The sequence below is a fragment of the Suricata suricatta genome, chromosome 13 (genome assembly GCF_006229205.1).
Source record: "Suricata suricatta isolate VVHF042 chromosome 13, meerkat_22Aug2017_6uvM2_HiC, whole genome shotgun sequence".
NCBI classification, from domain to species: Eukaryota; Metazoa; Chordata; class Mammalia; order Carnivora; family Herpestidae; genus Suricata; species Suricata suricatta.
Window position 1 is genome coordinate 85,459,386 of NC_043712.1, and position 5,268 is coordinate 85,464,653.

A 5,268-nucleotide genomic window follows, 5' to 3' on the forward strand; every position below is an offset into this window, starting at 1 on the left:
TCCTGGCCTGAGACTCCGGGGGGAAATCCTCCTGCCCCTCTCACCCCTGCCTGGTCTGGCTCACCCCTGGAAGGAGGGCATTCTCTTCTTTCCCGAGAACACGCGTTCTGTTCCTTCCCATCCCAGGAGTCTCTCCCATGACTCAGCAGAGTGGAAATAATCACGGAAAGATGATAGAATCCTGCTCTGCTGGGTCCTGGCCACGGCTCCTTACCTTCCTGCTGGTTCTGTGTCTCCGACGTGGCGGGGAGGACGGTGGACCCGTCTGGAAGCGGGGGAGGAGCAGGAGGAGGAGCCACAGTCCACACAGGAGGGCGAAGGCGGTCTTACTTGTCCAGCAGGTGGGACTGGAGCTCAGCCAACAGGCGCTAATGCTTTTCAGAGTGAAGAGAATATTCTCCATCTCTTTCCTCTGCGACACCTTAGTGCCTGGTCCCACAGCTGCCCTCACCCCACTGAGCCGTGAGCTTGTACTTGGGGACAAGAGACCCAGGCCCACATCACAGAGCCGAGGCCTGGTCACAAAGGGCTCCTGAGGGGGAGGGGACTGCCCCACCCAGCCCGACAGCTGTATCCCTCTGCCTCCCCCCATCCCCAGGGCCTCCACACTCTGCCCCTTGGCAGACACCAATCTCTTCTCTGCATCCATGAGTCTGAGTTTTGTGTTGTTTACTATGAGTGTCACATATAACATCTTATATATATAACAGTCTGTTTTACGCTAACACTAACTTAAATGTGAACATATTTTAAACGTCTGCATTTTTACTTCTTTCCCCACACATTTAATGTTTTTGATGTCACATTTACCTCTTTTTATTTTATGGATCTCTTAAATATTATAGTCCTAGCTAATTTTACTATTTTTGTCTTTTAACCTTCACACAAGCTTTGTAAGAAATTTATTCACTACCTTTGCTCTGTATATACTACATATTACCTTTTCTGTTAAGAGTTTACTTTTATATGTTCTTGTTATTAAGTATGCCATTTCTTTTCAGTTTAAATAAAAGTCCCTTAAACATCTCTTGTAAGGTCAGTTTAGTGGGAATGAACTCCTTTATTGTTGCTTATTTGGAAAACTCTTAATCTCCCTATTAATTCTGAATAATAACCTCCCTGGGTAGAGTATTCTTGGTTGGAAGATTTTTTTCTTTCTGCACTTTGAATATGTCATGCTTCTCTCTTCTGGCCTACAAAATCTGTGCTGAATAATTTGCTGATAGTGTAATGGGGTTTCCCTGGTGCACAAACAAATTGCCATTTTTGTTTTTGCTGCTTTTTATGTTCTCTCAGACTTCTGACATTCTAATTATAGTGTGTCTTGGTGTTGGGCTCTTTTTTTATATTTGAAACTCTCTGTGGTTCCTGGACCTGGGTGTGTGTTTTCTCCTCCAGGTTAGGAAAGTTTCCAGCCATTATTTCTTCAAATGAGTTTACTGCATCTTTATCTTTCTCTTCTTCTTTTGGGACCCCTTTAATGGGCGTGTGCACACACACACACACACACACACACACACACAGACACACACGTTTGTTTACTGTTGAAAGAGAGAGAGAGAAAGAAACAGAACATGAACAGGGGAGGGGCAGAGAGAGAGGGAGACACAGAATCTGAAGCATGCTCCAGGCTCTGAGCTGTCAGCACAGAGCCTGATGCGGGACTTGAACCCATGGACTGTGAGATGCTTAACTGACTGAGTCACCCACGTGCCCAGTTATCTTTAATATTTTAAATTCATTTCTCTTTTTGCCACAGTCTCTGGGTGAATTTCAATGCTTTGTCTTTCAGCTTGCAGACCCTATCTTCTGTTTTATCTGGTCTACCTCTCTAGAGTATTTCTCAGTTTAATTATTGTATTCTTCAGCTCTGTGACTTCTAGGTGGCACTTTCTCATACTTCCTGTTTCTGCTGAAGTTCCCATTGTTTTCACAAATTCTTCTCCCAGCTCTGAGGAGCAGCTTTATGACCAGCAAATTGAATTCATTACATGTAGATTGCTTATCTCCATATCATTAAGGTTTCTTTGAAGCTTGGTCTTATTCTCTTATTTGGAACATATTTTTGTTTCCTCATTTTGCTGGACTTCCTGTGTTTCTCTGTATTTGGCAAAACAACAGCTTCCAGTGTAAAGATGAGTTTTCTTGCTCACCCTTGTCCTGGTTCTTGGTTGTTTCCAACCTTCTGTCGTTGTCTAAACAGGCAGATTTATTTTGATATGGCTCTGTTGTTGAGGGTGTGCTGAGATCTGGCAATGTTCCAAGGAGAGAAATCTAATTTTAACACTTAGTTTCAGGATGATTGGAAGCCAGACCCTCAGGCAGAAGCTTTTAAAGTGTGAAAATATATATAGTCCCATTGGGCCACAATCTAATCCCAGCTGGACTCTAGATTGGAGACCTGGAGGTACCCCTAGGTGACAGTTTAAAAAATAAGGGCCCTAGATAAATGTATAAGGTCCTTTCTGGGATGTTTGACAGAGCTATAGTGAAGCCAGGGGGCTACCCAAGGATGGTGTCTGGGAGCCTAAGAAACCTGAAGCTTGTCCCTCAGGTTAAAGGGTAAGTAAATAGACCTTTTTCACGGGAAGACTGGGAATGTGTTTCTGTTGTTTGTGCAGTGCTCTGGGGCTGTTGGCCTGCCAAGAAGTGTCTTTCCAATTGTTATAGTCCCATGAAGCTCAGCAATGCCAACCCTCTTGGCCACCAGGGCCATACAAACAAAGGGCATCTCCTGTGTGGTTTCCACATGCCTACTGGCTTCAGCAAGGCAGCTGGTATGTGTAGGGGGTGAAGCATGCTCTCCAGCTTCAGAAAGAGAACAGGAAAATGCCTTGAATACATGCACTCATGGCTTTCAGCAATGCTGCAAGAGATCGCTCTGTCCCAGGTCCCAGGCTGGGGACAGTAAAGTGCCATGACTGTTCCCATGAGCATGTCCTAGCCAGGGAGTGGACTAGCCCTAGTTAGGCACAGGGGCGCCTACCTGTGCTAGTAGAGTAGGTAGAGAGCCCACAGATGGTATCTGCCAGAGCCTACAGAGAGGTCCCTGACTCACCCTTGCCCATTTGGCAGATACCCTCGGAGGAGCAAATGAATTTCCTTGACATACAGTCTAGGCACTTTTAAAACTGGTTCTTCTGCACAGGATTTCCCAGTGAGTCAAACCAAATATGAGCCCTTTGAAAGGAGAATCTTTGCTTCCTATAGCTCTTGGGGGTCCTGGAATGGCAGCCTCCATGGTTTTCTAAGTGAGGTGTCTTCAGGAGCTCATCTCTGTGCTGCAGATCACAAGGTTTGGGGTGCCTGATGTAAGGGACCAACCCTCACTCTTCCAGAAGAAGCACTAGACTGATGAGATCCCTCCCTATCGTGTGTTGGGACTCTGGGGGTTGAGATTTTTTGCGAAAACCACATCTCCGCCTCTCCTCCATGTCTCAAGACTCTCTTATCTTTTGTTGTGGGGAAGCAGTTCATCTAGGTTTCACATCTTTTTCACAGAGAAATGATCCATGCGTAGCTGTAGATTTGGTGTGTCTGTGGGAGGAGACCAGTTCAGGGGCTTCCTTTGCTGCCATGTTAGATCTCTTTCCAGAATACATTTTATAGTATCTTTTAAAAAATGTTTATTTTTGAGAGAGAGAGACAGAGACAGAGGCAGACAGAGAGGGAGACAGAGAATCCCAAGGAGGCTTCGTGCTGTCAGCATGGAGCCCAATGTGGGACTCAAGCCCATGACCTAAGCTAAAATCAGGAGTTGAATGCTTAACTGACTGAGCCTCCCCAGGCACCCCAACATTTTATAGTGTCTTTCTATCATACAAGACAGTCCATTTCCATACTAATTCGTCAGCATCTATCAGGTGTATTACGTAATGGATTTTTCCTAAGGTGGTTGTTTTATCTATGATCTAGTGTTAGTTTTACTCTTCCTGACCAGTTTCAACTTTTCAACCTTTCTTGAGTCTTAAAAGCGTATTGCCTTTCTTCCTAAGATCCTGGGAGTGTGCCCATTTTGAAAGCCTTTATTGTTTTGCCATTGATATTTACTGTTATGCCTTGGCATGGGGCTGATTGATGAGGGTGTTCCATGAACGTCCCCCTTGCTTGTTAACTACACTTTATGGGAGTAATGTGAGCTTTCTGTTTTTGGTAATTTACTATATTCTCCACTGAGGACAAAGTAGGGAGTGAGCATATTGCTGTAAGGCCAAAGCGCATGATTGATAGTGTGGATGTAAAACAAGCCAAGAGTCATGGTTCTTGTGTGTGTAATAGGTTCTGTGAGTGAGAGAAAGCGGAGGGAGGCAAAGGGAGAGAACTGAAGTGACGCTAAGAAATAATCTCTCTATTTTTATCTTCTTTAATGATGCCAGCCTGGATCAAAACATTTCAAAGCACACAGAATCAATGAGTCAGAAATTATATTATAATTATACACCCATTATTCTCATGTGAGCTCTTGGAGCATGATTTATCAGGGATTTTTCTGAGACATTTTTATGGATAAATGGAAAGGTGTTCTTGATAGATATCAGTCTAGCAAATGACTTCAGAGACATAGAGAGCTGGAAAGAGCATTGCTGGAAATTAATTACTTTTTGTGAACCCATCAGAGAACTGAGGTTGCAGAAAAACAAGCAACATCAAATCTAAAAAGTGACGGGCACCCCCAGGAAGAAATAAGAGCTCAGCATTACTTTACTTAGGACAGACACAGACTGAATAAGTTATAAACCCAAACAAAGGTTAAACTAGAAAATTTTTAACAAATTGAGCAACAAAAGAAACAGCAAGTATTGGGTCATATCCCAGAGAATAAAATAAATGTCCATGAGTCCATATGAATATAAATTCTTGACCATAAAAATAAATCACAGAAAAATTATTAATAATACAGATGCAGATATTATTCCTGCCTCAAAGAAGTAAAGTTTAATTCCCTTCCCCTTGAGTGTGCACTGGATCTAGTGATTGGCTTCTAAGTGATAGAGATTTGAGAGGAAAAAATATAACTTTATAGAGGAGAAATCTGGAAGGCACCACCTACACAACGCTCCAGCTAACGTCCCCAGTGATTAGTCATGTTGATGTCACATACCCTGGAGGGTTCTTACCTTCATGCTACAGTTCGTCCAAACCATAACCTCTTTCGAATCAACAGAAAGTATCAGAAAAACCTAAAATGAGAGAACTTGAAAACTGAAAAAGTCACGTAAAAGAAGAAAGGGCTATGAGAGGATCACAGTTGGAGGATGACTAAGCTGA